Genomic DNA, 16524 nt, shown 5'->3' with positions numbered 1-16524 from the left:
AAAATCTGCATAAGACGCATCAGCTATGAAGTGTTTTCACAAATCTTTTCAGACAATGCATCCATGTTATTGTCTGTAACTTCTGGTGTAATTCTATACGCTAGTAATGACAGATGCTTTCAGTTAGAATTTTATTAGATATCTATGTTATATTCTAATAAGCATTTTAATGCGAAATAACAAATTTCACTTACTTCGTTAAACTGTGAAGCCTTAAAGGGTTTAGAGACTTAATCTTTAAGTATCAGGATACCTCAGCATCTATAAATATTAGTCAAAATTATGATGCATTAAGCAATATTAATTCTTAAAGTAACATTGATTTTATCGACGTTCTATTTTATACTTTTGACTCTATTTGATGAAATAATGATTCATTACTTACTTTTGTTTGGCTCTTTCTTACTTACCTTATCTCATGCTTTAGTTTTCAATTTAAGAAATAAATAAATAAAATAGAATAAACAAGATAAGAAAGAAAAAAACTATAAAAGGAAATTATTTTAGTTCCAAAGAATTCAGTTGGTGATTAGAACGAGTACTTGCATAAAATGAAATGGGAAGAAAAAGGAGTAAATAGGGGAAGAAATGATTATAGTGGTAAAACAACCACCACGTTTTAAAAAAGAATAAATAAAGTAGAAAAAATTGTCATTCCAAACCTTTATTTCTGGCCTTAATACTTAATGTCCACCAAAATATACTTTTCGTCTAAAAATTTTTTTGCTTCTTTTAAAATTGCGGAAAATGCAACGTAGAAGACCAAATTAAAAGACAATCAAACAATCTAAATTTTATTACTGAATAAAATATTTTGATAACAAGAATTTAAAAAATTCTATCGATTAAATTATATATCTTTATAAATTGTATTACATTTTAAGAGAAAGCATTGCAAATGAAACTTTGATTGCATCAGCATAACTTGATTTTACAGAAAAAAAAGAAAAAAAAAAGGTTGACGAATACAACTATTAGTAACAGGGGGTTTCTATTTCTACAAATAAACATTATATAATTTATTTTTTAAAAAGCTTTTTAATACTAAGGAAAATTGTGGACAATCTCCGAGATTGCATGTATGGCAATCTGCACTAAAAAGACGGTCTGACAAAGTTAGGCTCCATTCCTTTGGAAAAAGGGAATAAGTACAATTGTTCAGTCGTGTTTGGTTATCTGAGGCTGAAGCACAACTGACGCCTTTGAAGCGGGGAAACGAAATAAATTTGAAGGTTGTTCCAAAAACGACCAACCAGTTATCGTAATTGTCAACCTCTTCCCAGGCCTTGCGACGGGGGACACAGGTAGCGAAATTCCTGTCCTATCCTATCGCCAAACCCATGAAGAATGAGATGAGGGGTCTCTTCCACGGACAAAGAGCCCATAAGATAAGAGTTCTAGTTTGATCGGCCCCGCTGTCTTCGCAAAGTTGCTTGTTAATGGCCATTATTTTGTGACGAATGTGTTTTTTAGCTTTTGCAAACATACACTTTTGGTTGTAAGTGTCTTTTGGTGACTGATAACGGCAACGAAATGTTCATTATGCATGTCTAGTTCAGAGACAGAAGTCTTAATCCGAGGGAAAAGATGAAGATGCCAACTGATTTCAAAAACATCAGCGAAGTGTCCGGAGGTGAAATGAAACTATGTTTCATATTTTGATATATGCAACATAATATTTTATTATATTAAAGTTATATATTAACAACATCAACATATATTAAAAGTAAAAACTCAACAAGTTTTTTTTTTTCTAAAAAAAAATTGTGTTTATTTCAATGTTTAATTTGGTATTGGTTTGTTCCACGACGACCCCGCCTGTCCGAAAGGGTGTAAAACCTTGAAGGTCCCAGGGGAAAGAACCATTAATTATTTATTGAAAGGCTTATAGTCATCGCCAGAATATGGGTGGTAAACAAGGGTATACATTATAAATCATATGACTAAAATGAATTATTTAAATTAAGTAGTTAGCAAACCAATTCTGGCTGCAGAAGACTAAGTTGAAAAGTATATACAGAATGTATTAATACACATAAGAATAAAAAAAAATCACAATGTCCAAAGGGTGGAAGACATAGCATTCTGTACAGCAATATCAAACTATGCACCAATATCTAAATTTAATTTTTTTTAAAATATTTGTTTTTTGGGTATAGAATTGTAAATTTCTTCAAAGATCTTTCAAAATTATTTCTGTAATTTTTGACTTAAATACATGTGTAGACTATATATATTATATTGTATATATAAAATGGGTCTTCAAAGAAAAAACTTTTTTTACAAGATGTAAACATTTACTAATTTGAAACTTATCATTAAATTTGTTTAAACCATAGTATTTCTGAAATATTTCAGGCCACTGTGACCCTTTAAATTGATAAAATGAAAGATAAAAGCTGTTTTTCTTCTTTTCAGCACAATCAGAACTAGATTTTTTTTTTACTTAAATGAAGTCAAAATAGCTTTGTTAAAATAAAAAAAAAAACATTGGCTCAAAAGAATATTATCTCATTATTTAGATGTGATGTTTTCATTATATTGATTCATTTTCACACGCATTTTTGTCCCTTCGTAGTTATAAGTAAACTTTTGTACAAAGAAATTATTTTTGAAGGAAATTAGGGCAATTAATATATTTATAGAGCAATCAATACATTTTATTTTGGGGAGAGGAGGTAAGTACATCCACAAAAAAAAAAGTCTTATTTTTAGTTTAGTTATCAAAATTATTTTTTAAAAAATTGCATTGTAACATTTTTTTGTTTTTGGGGGGGGGGGTAAGTACATCTAAAAAAACAACTCATTTTCAGTTATCAAAACTATTGTAAGATAAATTGCACTGTAACCTTTTTTTAATCTTTAAATTTATGTTTTGATCACTTTCACATACTATGTTATGATCTATGATATCGATGCAGCATTGGTTAGCAAAATGGATAATCTTTACATTTTTTTCCATATTAGTCATTTATTAAATGGTATTGATTTTATTTTATGAAACATTTACTTACCCCCCCCCCCCCCCAGCAGATATATGCACTCGTATTTGTATTTAATAATAAGTATCAAACTGAAAAATACCTAAATTCAGAAATAATTCTGAAAGGATACTAAGAACGTAGCCCCTGCAGAAATATCCTAAAAGATCTTCGATTTTTTTTCCTTGACCAGAATGATGGCTGTCCACTGTATAATGAAGATGAACTTAAGTTCTAATTAGAAGAATGGTGACAAAAATTTAGAACTATTGGTATCAGCGACACTTCGATGTGAGAATTTTGATGCGAACCAAAGTCACCTGTGACACTGATGAAATTTGTCACTGATGTCAGATGAATGTCTTTTCTTGACAACCTGAAATTATGTGCAAATAACTATGGCGACACTTAAAATTAGAACAGACGTATTAAAGATTTTTCCTCCTGCTATATTAGTAAAGTATTTTATTTCCTTCAAACGATTTCGACATGAAGGATATAAATTACTTTAATGATCCCATTGCGAGACCTACAAATTTTTAAGAACTATTTTAGTTTATAAAAAAAAATTCTTATTTTAGCTGGGGGGTTTTCCCAATGTCTGAAGTCACTGTTCTTGAGAAAACTGCTGACCCTTGTGAAATGGAATTCGCATATATAAGGTACAACGAATATCATTCCTTCTAAATTCTAAAAACCTACTTTATCTATTCTATCAGTATAAAAATTGAATTATTATTTATTTTATAACTAAAGAACCATTTTTTATTCTAATTTATTAAATGGCAATTTAATTAGTAGCTAATTAAATTACTTAAATTACATTTAACCTTGCGATCAAATCAATCAAATAGCTTGCATTAACTATCGAAGAATGTTTTCTCTGCAAGATTTTTGGATTAGAACTAATTAAGAATCATTGGATTGAAACTAATTATGAATCATTGGATTGAAAATAATTAAGAACCATTGAATTGGAACAAATTAAGAATCAATGTATTGAAACTAATTATGAATCATTGGATTGAAAATAATTAAGAACCATTGAATTGGAACAAATTAAGAATCAATGTATTGAAACTAATTATGAATCATTGGATTGAAAATAATTAAGAATCATTGGATTGGAACTAATTAAGAATCACTGTATTGAAACTAATTATGAATCATTGGATTAGAATTAACACTTTCAAAAAGGAGTGTTCGAAAAGACATGGATTAGTTTATAATTCGGGATTGTAATTAGATTAGACGAATTTCTTTTGTGTGTTATTAATAACGGAATCAACATTTTTGACCCGTTAAGTAACATAATGAATTACATTTGAAATTTATAGATATATATTAAAGTTCAGGTGAAATATTTATTGTGAAAACAAACAAGTACAGAAATATAATTGGAAACAAATCAAATATTTTTAAAGCGTTCGAATGTTTCTGCGCGTGACTTTTTTTTTCCAGATATTTGTGTTTAGAACAGTCATGAAATTTTTGTAAAAAAATTTAAAAAGCGCAGATTTGAGAATATATTTTTAAAAAATGCATAATTTATGCATCAGAAATTCTTCCTTTGTAGTGTTGTAAATGCTTATTTCTAGTTTTGCATGATTTTTAAAGTTTATCATATAACAACAGGATTCCACTTGTTGTTAGCAGCCTAATTGTTCGATAGTTTGCACTGTATTTTCTTTCTTCTAAATAAACTGCAAAACCGGTTCTGTAATTGAAATCAACGACGTATGTATAAAAAATTCGAAATCTGAACAGCTCAGTTTAGAATAATTTGATTAAGATCTCAATTAGAAACTATGTGAGAGTTATTTCAGAAGGATATGTAATTTTAAATCATGGTTAAGTAACGAGAACGATAGATTTGCCACTTAATAGGTGAATATATTTAATACATTTAATAAAAATTATTATTAAAATTACAAGCATATTTTCATTAACTACTGATATCTTCCTTAATAAAATCATGGTCTCTTCTGAAAAGAATTTTAGACTGCTTAAATTAGTAGCAAAACCGTGATTTCATACTTTTATTTTCCTGTATATAACTTATTCCAAGAAAAAGTATCGCAACCGTCAAAAAATTCAAATTCGAAATTTTGACGAATCTCCACTTTTCTTACCTCTCTGAATTCGAAAAGTGCATTTTGGGATTATGCTGTCTGTGAACAAAATAACTCAAAAATATTTTGAACTAAGCGGATGAGGTTTGGCTTGTGGTCTTTACACCAAATTTTTTAGATTTTTATCAAATTTTGGATAAATTTATTCTGATGAAGTCTGTTTGTCGGCTGTCTGAATACAAATTAATACGATATCTACAAAACAAAGAAAATTTGATAGATAAAATTTAACCCATAGATTTAGTTTCTGCAATGTAGATCTATATAAAAGTTGAAAATAGGTGTCATGGGGTTGACCGTCTGTCCAAATTGTAATAACTTAGATATATGTAATTTGGTATGTGGTCTTGTGGCTACAGTTGTAGTTCTCTGTCAAATTTTAATTTCAATTAGTCGGAAAAATAGCGTTTAAAGCACATATTCCTACTTCTAGTGCATGCATATTCTAATATTTGCACATCTCAGCGATTGTTCAACAAATAATAGAGTTCTTCATAATTATTGTTTGTTCAATGGCTTGCGACTAATAATACACATGTATCTGTTTTCTTGATTATATCACTAGATGACGTCCTAAATCCTGATGTCGTTCGGAATTATCAACTAATGTGTAATTTTTTAACTGGAAAGTGCCTTTCTGTAAAAATATATAATCTTTTAACTTTTTAAGTCCTGTCTTTTTGAGTACTATATATGTCTTCTTGCACAACAAAATCCTTTATAATTTATCCTTTAAGTAATCCTTTATAATTTAATATAACAAATAAATCCTTATTTATTTATTATATTAATATAACAAAATCCTTTTATTATATGAAAATTGAAACAGACGAGAAAGAAATATCGACAGCTGAATTTTTGAGTAAGTTTGCAACATTTAAAATATTAGTAATGCAAGGTTTTTTTCGCAAATGCTGAATTCTGCGAAAAAGTGTTTAAAGAACTATGAATTAAATAATTATTTTTTCATTGATAAAAGTCTTGAAAATAAACTAAATTAATATTTCTTTCTAATATAAATTATTAATCGCCTGTGTTCTAACATTTTTTTAGAATCTTCCACATTTGTTCTAACAACACTCATTGTATTTATTTTTGTTAAACAATGATAAATAATATCTCATTTGTCCATTAAAGATTTATTTTTTGAGCCTGCCTATGAGTTTGAGCATTGCACTTATGCTTTCTTTTTTTTTTTTCACCGTTAAGTCAATTCTTTAAAATAAACAAGAAATATTGTCAACTGATACGCATTAAAATAAAAGAGACATTTTTAAAGAAGCGTTAGAGTACATTAACATTGCCTAGCAAAGAAGAATCTATAAATTTCATATTTCAGAATCGTAATATTAATTGAAACACTGCACAGAAAGGAAATTAATATCTAAGAAAAGGTAAAATTATGAAATTTTAAAAAGTATAAAAATAATTTTTTGCAATAATTTTCTTTGTAGTTATTATAGAAAACTGACAAAATTTTGGTTCAAAATAACTGTTAAATTTGTTCACAAAAACTTTATTTTTTCGTCTCCGTCTGAGCAATGTTCGCTTTTAGGAAACGTTAAATCACTATCTCAGTGCCCTTAAAAAATATGCCTAAAGATATGAATAAGATAAAAGAGAAAAATTTTAAAAAAATAGTAGTGTAATTCAAAATCTTAACATTGCTCAACAAAAGAGTACCTTCAAATTTCCTTATTTCAAAATTATCTGTAGTAAACATTCTGAAGAATTAAGTGTTACTGAAAGAAAGATTGCAGAAAGATGAAATTGATAACATCGTCAAAAATGTAAAATTTTAAATTTCATGATAATTGATTTTTGTTCCATATAAATCGGTCAGAAGTTTCTGCAAAAAGTAGTCGAAATAAAGATGAATTTCTTAAAGCCTGAATTAGCTGCTATCGGCACAAATCTGTTTCTGTTGATCACAAGGACTTTACTTTTCATGTCACCATTTGAACGAAAGATTCAAGCTTTCTTTTAGACGCTACTAAATTCATACTTTGAAGCAAATGAAAACCTGGTAAAAAGACACGCATTGAAATAAAACGGAATGTAATAAATAGTAAAATAGTTCAAACTTAACATTAACAAGCTTTGTATTGTAAACATTACAAAATTAACACTATAGTTTTAATATTAATTCTAATACTTTAAATTTTTTTAATTAATTGTAATAAAAAGAAAGATTGCGAAAAATTAAAATAGATGGTCTTCAAATGGTAATGATTTAAGTATTAAGAAGACATTGAAATATTTCTCATAAAATTATTTGTTCGAAAATTGTTCCAGAAAAACGACTCATTTCGGTTAACTTCTAATTAATTGAATATTTAACTAACTTTTGCGTTTTGAAAAGTAGACAGTATTCTTTTTTTTATCTTGAAGAATAAGTTTGCAAATTTTTATTGGTGCAAACATTTAAGAAAGGATGTAGAACAGCTTACACATACATACATACATAGCCATAAAGACTTATTTATATTAAAATGAAGCATGCAACTCTTATGTGTGGGGCTAGAAAAATAAATATCTCAATTGTCATTGGTGGATGGTTGATATTTCGGATTTCATTCTTATCTTCTTGACATATTTGGGCATAGATTTACCATACGCTGTTTAGCTGTGGATCACATGTTATCTTTCAGAAATTCGGGCCAAAGCTTGAAAAGTGAATATTTCTTTTCAGTACTTGTAATTTAATAACTAATAAAATATCTGTAATTTATTCATTACAGCCTTATGTTAAAATTAAAAATTGCTATTTCGGTTATTTCAGAGGGCGTAGATATTACTGCTTTACCTTTGAAAATTTTTACATAAAAAGATTTTGGCTACCAATGAGAAATTGTTTTCCCATTTGGAACTACCCTATTTTTCCCATTACTTTGAGGTACTTTTATACCTTAGAACTGAGAGAGAATCCTTCACCCCACCCCCCAGGAAACACAGGGATTTTCGTTGGTTCTTCAAGTAAATTGGGGGTGTGACGTAAACAAGAACTCACCCTTTGAGGGTAATAAATAGGAAGTTACCATTGATAAATAATCTCACTAAGTTTGAGCTCCGAGTTAAATAATGCATCTTGATTTAAGTGGTGTTAAAAGGGCTATCCTCCTATTTTACTAAGTAAGTCTTCCTTATTATTTCTAATTCATTGAATGACTGTAATATATCTGTAACTTAATATGATAATCATACGAGTTAAGAAATACGAAAGAATTATAAAATTTAAAAAAAAATATATATATATATAAGAATTTTTATTAGATTATGTACAGTTACTTATTGCAATTAGACAGAAATTCGCTTTGTTGCCGAACCACAAATAAACTTTGTGTGTGTGCATATGTGTGTGCGTGTGTGTAAATGATTCTTAAGAAGAGTTAGAAATTTTTTTTAGAGGAAACAGTAGTAAATTTTTAATAAGAAATATATTGAGCAAGAAATCGCTTTGTCATCAAAATATTTATGGATATTTTTACCTTAAACGATGATTCTTTAAATGAGTTAAGGAAAAACTTCATAAAAAAATAAAAAAAATTTATCTAAAAGATAAAATACTACCTTCAAAAACGGATTCATTTAACTCATTTTTGATGGTATTAACATGACATTTCAAATGAAATTATAAATTCTGTCTTATCAAAGTCATTTTTAACAATGCATAAAAAAAAATGGGAAGGGTAGGGAGAATAAAAAGTGAAATTAAAAAAAATATCTCAAAGAAAATGTATCGATAAAATAAGAAATGCGATTAATGAAACAGTCTCAGAAATATTAGGTGCTTTATAATCTTTTATTTTAAATGTTCTGATTTCTTAAACATGAATTTTTGTGAAAATTATAAAAATATAGTTGTAAAAATTAAGCCCTTTATTAAGCAAATAATATTAATTATTTCTCAGTTATTTGTTAAGACTAATTATGAGTCAAATAAAATTTAGAACAATTTAATCGCCAGTTTCGTAAGTTTCTACTCAAAAAATTTTTTGAAATCCAATTCTCAAAGGAATTTTTAAAATCTTTATTGAATCTATAAAATTTCTCTGAGACTTATCTAACGAATAGTTTGTAACAGCGATTTTATGAATTTATTATTTCTATAAGAAGAACATTTGATGTAGTAAAATAATTTTTTTTTACTCGTGAGTTTATAAGATAAAAATGCATTTAAAATCAAACTGAAAAATCTGATCTTTAAATTTATTGGAAGAAATGAATCAGTAGAAATTCAACTGCAATTTATGCAAATTTAATACAAGAAATAATACAGCATGAACTGGCTTATATAATATTTGATTTGATTTTTCTAGATAAATTAAAAGGAAAAAGTAAAGTTTAAGACGATATTTGTCATATGTTTAGAGTTTATACATTTCAACATATACTTTTCAATAAAGCTATAAAATCTTACATTCAATGATATATATATATAAATTATTAATAAAAATTATTGTATTTTGTTTGGAGGGTTATAATGATACTTTTTAAATTCAAGAATGAAAACTGTAAAGTGTTGTAACTAAAATTCTTACTTACGTCATCATTATATTACTTTTTTGAAGTCGTAGTTAAAGAACAAGCACTTATATTTAGATATCTTCTATTCAATATTTTAACAAAAGACTCCTAATAAAACGTTATTTGAATAAAAAAAAAATCTTTATTCTTTTTGAAGTAAAAAAATTATGTTATTTTATCCTCACAATTAAAACTTATTTGGCAACAATTCCCAAAAACAGTTTTATCCAAATAACCTAAAGATATAATTAGGAGATTAATTTTAGATAATTATTAAAATTACTTGAATTGAACGTAATGTTTCAAATTTCTGCACGAGATTACTTGAATATTTATTTTACAATTCGTGATTAAGTTGAAGAACACAAAAGAAAATAACTATTCACCTTCTGAATTCATTCAATTGAAAAGTACTTATAAGAAGTTTTTCCCAGATAAATTGTGAGAAATTAAGGGGAAGGAATTTAATTTAGAATGCAGAAATAAACGAATAATTTTTATTTGCAAATAATAAGAAAAGTAAAGCAAGAAATGCCGAAACTGAAAAATCTGTGAAGAGAATAAAGAAGTCGAAAAAAAAAAAAGAATAAAGAAATTTGGCATCCTTTTCCAAATTTTTTTTGATAGATATTTAAAAACATTATTTCGTATATCAAACATATTGTTCTAAAATATTCTTTATTTTATAAATTATTTTTAAATTATGGAAAGAAAAAAATATTATTTAAATTATTGAAGTTGGAAAAAATTTTCAGCGAATAATATCAGGTGTTATTGAAAAATTAATTATTTTTAATTTGAACGAACACACCTTTAATTAATTTTTAATTTTTGTGGGAAAATTATTTTGTAAGATAATATACTCCCCAGCTATTGAGTAAGGACGTTAATATATTGATTAACATTTAGTTAATTAAAAATCTATGAAAAATTTGGAAAAACTATTTCACTGTAAATACCTCTTACCAGTAAGCAACTATGAATCAAAATTGTTAGTTCGAATTACTGTCGCATTCTGTCCTGAAGAATGTTCCGAACTTTTTTTTGCAATATGCATATGATATGATCCAATACGCAATTTACAGACAGTATTCAGTCTTTACACTCTATCATATTGAAATAATGCATTTCAAACTTAATTTTTTTTTCTGAACTAATTTTCCTGCGTTTCAAACTTGCAGTTGTATAAACTATTGGGCTTTTCAATAAGATTACATTGCTGTTTATATCTATATAATATTAGTTTAATTAGGGTTACAAAGCGAGATACAGAATAAATCTTCTTAACTGTGCGAAACAAAATAAAAAATAACATATAAAGTAATGCTGGAAATCCAAAAACCATCATAGCGCCGCTTTTTTCACGTTCTATTAAATTTGCATGCAAACACAACAGACAAAATCAACTTCACCCTTTTACCAAAATGAGTTAAAGAATTATTTTAAATCTGAGTATCTTTTATTTACCATTCATAAATACTTTTTTAAAAACTCTATTAACGTCCAATGTTCTGCTAACAGTTTACATGCATTGTGCAATGTACATTCTACATTTGAAATTTCAAAAATAAGACACTCTCAAAATTCAAAATTAAACCAAAGAGTTATTTGGTAGGATTGTCATTTTAAAAATCCTGCCACTCTAAATAACGCAACTTCACAATCAAAGTGTAAGTAATTTCTTCCCAAACGGCAAACGACCCTATTTTTTGTTCTATCCATACGAAGGGCATTTTAAAAATATTTGGTAACAATTATTTCCATCAAAGTATCTGATAGAAGACAAAAAAAAAAAAAAAAAAAAAAACATCGAAGTTCTTAATTGCAAGGTTTTTGTCGGGAAACATTCCTAAGGAAATGGTAAAAAGCAATTTAAGATGCTATGCTTTCAGGACTTTTTTTTTGTTTAGGACGAGGGTGACAAATGCTTAAAACCATCATGGTGACACTGGTAAGTGCTAAACACGTCAATTGAAAATTTCTCCTATGATATATTTCAAAGAAGCCAAAATGTCGCCAAAATGGTGCAAATACTTTGAAGTAGTCACGCCTTTTTGAATGTTGGAAGCCATTTCCACCAGCATCCAATAAAATTCGTTGTCTGCAGATTTAAATGGAAGACAGAGATTAGACACCATATATAAGCTGGGAACCATTCCATCTATTCCCTCACTCAACTGCAGAGCTCTGATCTGTTGTCTTGCATCCATGGCAAGCACTGAATTTATTCGTTTTATAATGTCTTTATGTAGCGTGTGGTGCTTTTCAGTTGACGAATCAGAGGTGAGAAATGTTTGTCGAAGATCAAAACTTTGTTGTTTTTAAGTTTATGCTCACTGTTTCTTGTAAAATTTGAATTATAAGAAGAATTTAAGCATGCCTTTTAAACAATTAGATTCTTTATTTGGCTACTAACTTCAACATTTGAATTTCGTATAATTTAAAATGCAGAAAAGAATTTGGAAGCTAGTTTCAATATTGCTTAATGAATAAAACTAGGACTTTGCCTTTCCTTAACTATTTATGATATTTTAAATTCTACTCCTGGATAATAGCATCGCTGAAATATTTAAAAGTCGATTGTGATAAATAATTTAGTTCTTTTCATATTTTTCTTTTTGACATAAATTCTATATTTCTATTATTGTTTATAGATTACATTGTCATTTTTAAAAACCTTAATTTTCGAATGTTTTTTAGATATTCATTCAAACTATGCTGCTTCTTCGGAGGGTGTTTTTTCTTCTCAGATAGCATCCGGTGAGTATTTTTAATTCTTTAATTTGACATAGCATGTTTTCTAATTGTACTTGAAAACGTTTCCTGAAAACATTTTCAAAGTTTCCTGCAAAACTTTGCAGATGCAATGATACTAACGGAATTGTTTTTATAAGCAATTTTTTGTACCATAAGTTGTTTGTTTGCAACGAATTGAGCTTGGAATAATTTAGGGTGAATTATCCATACTTAGGCGCAATTTTTAATATTAACCCTTTAAAGGGCCATTTTTACCTAGACATATTGTGTTAAAATATTTTTAGGGTTGAAATTAGAATAAGAAAAGGGATTCATTTAGCTTATTAGATAAATTTAATTTTATTAATAAATTAATTTGGTTAATTAATAATTAAGTAACAAATCAAGACACATCATTTTGTCTGAGATAAAGAACTGAAAAATTTTAGTTTCTGACTTACTATGAAAATTTGTCAGAACTTATGCCAACCTACATAATTTCATACAAATATTGATAAATTTGGTGGGAGGTATACTTGCCACGGCCCTAGAAAGGGTTTAGGTAGGTGACTACATTAAGAGGACAATATACTGAAATAAGCAAAACGAGCAATTTTTTTTAATCGTTTTATCACAAAAATATATGCTTATATTCAACTAAAATAGTGTTATGAAATGTATTCTTCAATAAAGTGAATATTTGAAAGGTTAAGAAGAAAAATAGTACATCTTAATGACTCTTCTCAAAATGATACTGTAATTAAATTTAAATATCTTTAAAACGTTCCAGGTGTCTTAATTTTTGAAGAAATTAAGTGTTTTTGGTATTAAAGATATCGGTCAAACATCAAAAGAAAATAGGGTACAGATTATTATTCAGACAGTTAAAAATCAATTTTAATTCAGAACAGCATAGAATTCCTATGAAAATTCTGGAAGTGTGAAAAAAATGTTTCTAAAAAATTAGCTTTTAATTGGAAGTGCAAAATGATACACAGTTTTCTTTCAAATAGATTTACATTGGGTAATACGAAAGAAATTATAGAAAAAAAAATGGTGGGTAAATTTCGAAATTTAAAAAAATTATAATTTTTAAATATAATTATATATATAATTTTAAAAAAATTGTTTAAATAATATATTTTGTGTAAAATATAAAAATGTTTTTTAAAAAAATTAACGCATTTATATTTTAATGTTTTTAAAAAAATTAACGCATTTATATTTTAATGTTTTTAAAAAAATTAACGCATTTATATAAAAATGTTTTTTAAAAAATTAACGCATTTATATTTTAATGTTTTTAAAAAAATTAACGCATTTATATTTTAATGTTTTTAAAAAAATTAGCGCATTTATATTTTAATGTTTTTAAAAAAATTAGCGCATTTATATTTTAATGTTTTTAAAAAAATTAACGCATTTATATTTTAATGTTTTTAAAAAAATTAACGCATTTATATTTTAATGTTTTTAAAAAAATTAACGCATTTATATTTTAATGTTTTTAAAAAAATTAAAGCATTTATATTTTAATGTTTTTAAAAAAATTAACGCATTTATATTTTAATGTTTTAAAAAAAATTAACGCATTTATATTTTAATGTTTTTACAAAAATTATCGTATTTATATTTTAATACATCTGCATAAAAAATTTCATAACCCTAAGTCGATTTTTTGTAAAAGTGGGATTTTTTTTTAATTTAATATTTTTCATATTTGAATAGATTTCTTTATGAATTACGTAAGCCTATTTTTTTTTAAACTACGTTTTAAGGGTAGTTGCACTGATTATTATATTTGCATTTACATTCGTTTTAATGCTATTTTTACAAATTCTAATTTCCGATAGAATTTTATTAGGAAACATTTCATGAATTAAAATCCAGATCATATTTTTGGTTCGAATTTCGGAAAATAATTTATCAATATGTTCAACAGTTCCTTCTCAAGAAATTAAATGATATATTGATTTATGAATATTTTAGAGTTGTTTTAATGCTCTCAATACGAAAAAAATTGAAATTTTTATGTTATTTATTTGTTGAACCGTGATTTTTAAAGAGTGGATAGAAATGTAGCTTATTCTTTTAGTTCAGGAACTGCGCAATTTTTTTCTTAAGCTATTTTCGAACATTTATTGCTAAAAATTTAGAAAATTGCTTAAGAAGCAAGTTCTAAACTAAAACATTTTTGCTATATACCTCTTTTACCCCCCCCCCCTCTCAGAAAAACTTGTTTTTTACAATTATTTTTTAAAAACCTTTTGTCATTTAATTGATATATTTTAATTTCATGGATGTTTTATTTTTCATTTTTTTTATTGAAAAATTAAAAAATATGATTGTTTTAGACCTTTTTTCAAAAAATTCATCCCAAACATAGTTACATACTTTACGCTCCAATTTATGAAATTAAAGGTGGTTCCTAATTGCATAGCTGTATCCAATTGTATGCATTCCTCTTAGAGAACATATTCTTATGAATTAAATATTATACGTCTGTTTTTTTTAATTTAAAATTTCCCATTTTTGAACTAATAATTGGATAATGCTAAAAACTAATGCGTCAGTAATGCATTATTTATATATAATTATTTTTGATGGTTTAAATTTTGGAGGGAATAAAAATCGCGCCATCAAATTACAATGAAGGACAACAAAGATACTTATTTTTCCTACTCTTTATTTTCCCCTTAAACATAACAATGGAAGGATACTGTATTTGCTAAAAAAATTTCGATTTGCTTCTTTTTTATAGTTAAATATTTTGACTTATATACATAAATTTATTATTTATTTCTGTAAAGAATTTCTTTTTTATTTTCCATTTACCATCCAGGTAATTTGTTATTTTTTTGAAAAACATATACAGTTCATCCATTTCATTGTCAGAGGAAGATACGCAGATATATTTATTATGAAATGTCATGCCTTGTTCATATTTTGGGTAAAATGAACGACATTTGAATAAAGCAGATCTAAAGATGAATATCGTCTTTGTTATTCTGTAAAAGTTTGCCTGCTGATAAATTTTTGATAATGTAATAGCGGTATCTTCTGAGCTATGATTCTTAATTTGAACATTTTCAAATTTATTTAGGTATTATTCTAGTTTATTATAACTTTTATTTCTTAGATTTCTGTGGATAAAAGTTAATTCTTTCTTGAAAAAGAAAAAAATTTAACTTCTTTTCTAAATAAACTCCATTTCAGAAGCTATAATCCCTTATATTCATTTTTAAGTATTCCTAAAACATTATTTTGATTATTCCAATAAATGAATTAGAAAAAATGTTAGAATTAATAACTTCGTCGAAAAAAAAGTCGAAAAATGGAACAAGTATTTAACTTGCCTCATTGTTTTCCGTACTTGGTTTCATTCAAACCCTTCTAATAATGTATTATGTATTTCTAATTGTATAGTAATTTTCTCTTTTTATGTTGGAATATTAACTCCGCTCTTTGCAAACAAGCATTTTGCATAGTAAAAGTTTATTTATTTTGAAATATTAAATTATAAGGGCTATTTATTAAAATTAAATGTTAAAACTGTAAATTTCATAGTTATTCAGAATGACCCTTAATCTCAAGTTCAACTTTAAAATATTCCATATTAATATAGAATTTCAGTTATAGTTTACTTAATGCACATTACTGAATCCATTTTGTTAAAAGTATAATATTTATATTATTTAAATTGTTTCAACAATGAAAGACCCATTCCATTAGAACATGATTTAAAAAATAATATTTCTTTCAGAACTAAAATTGTCAGACGATTTTCATGAATCAATATAGAATATTTACTAGGAGAATTGTATAAATGATTATAAAACAATTTAATAATTACAATAGGGCTCAATAATTTCAGACCATAAATTAAAAAAAAAAACTTTTATTTTTTATTACATTTGTACTATGCGAAAAAAGTGCAAGTAAATAAATTGTCTACTCAGTAATAAAATCGCTTTTATTTTATTTTCAGCCTTTCATTAATAATACTTATCATAAATATTATGAATGTCGTAATAATTTTTAAAGGCACTACCAAATGGCAAATTCTAATACGGAATTAGAATTTGATTACATAAAATCGCCTAGATTTCAATTGAATTCTTTCTGAAAATAGGAACTGCCATCAAGAG

At 26.3% G+C, this 16524-nt stretch overlaps 1 protein-coding gene across 2 annotated transcripts in view; it reads left to right on the top strand.

The window, feature by feature from the left end:
* The window catches only part of LOC129973049 (uncharacterized), a 123301-nt gene that overhangs the window by 14704 nt on the left and 92073 nt on the right, over positions 1-16524 (top strand). Inside the window, exons 1-2 of one of the 2 annotated variants that reach the window (XM_056087409.1) lie at positions 3563-3643; positions 12341-12400. The gene's annotated coding sequence lies outside the window, so the exon portion shown is untranslated. Of the gene's footprint in view, positions 1-3562; positions 3644-12340; positions 12401-16524 lie in introns of those variants that run through there. The other variant, XM_056087408.1, reaches the window with a different exon arrangement.

Source organism: Argiope bruennichi, chromosome 6, assembly GCF_947563725.1.
Source record: "Argiope bruennichi chromosome 6, qqArgBrue1.1, whole genome shotgun sequence".
In the NCBI taxonomy this organism is placed as follows: domain Eukaryota; kingdom Metazoa; phylum Arthropoda; class Arachnida; order Araneae; family Araneidae; genus Argiope; species Argiope bruennichi.
Note: the sequence above shows the minus strand (reverse complement) of the source record. Positions and strands in the feature narration are given on the sequence as shown.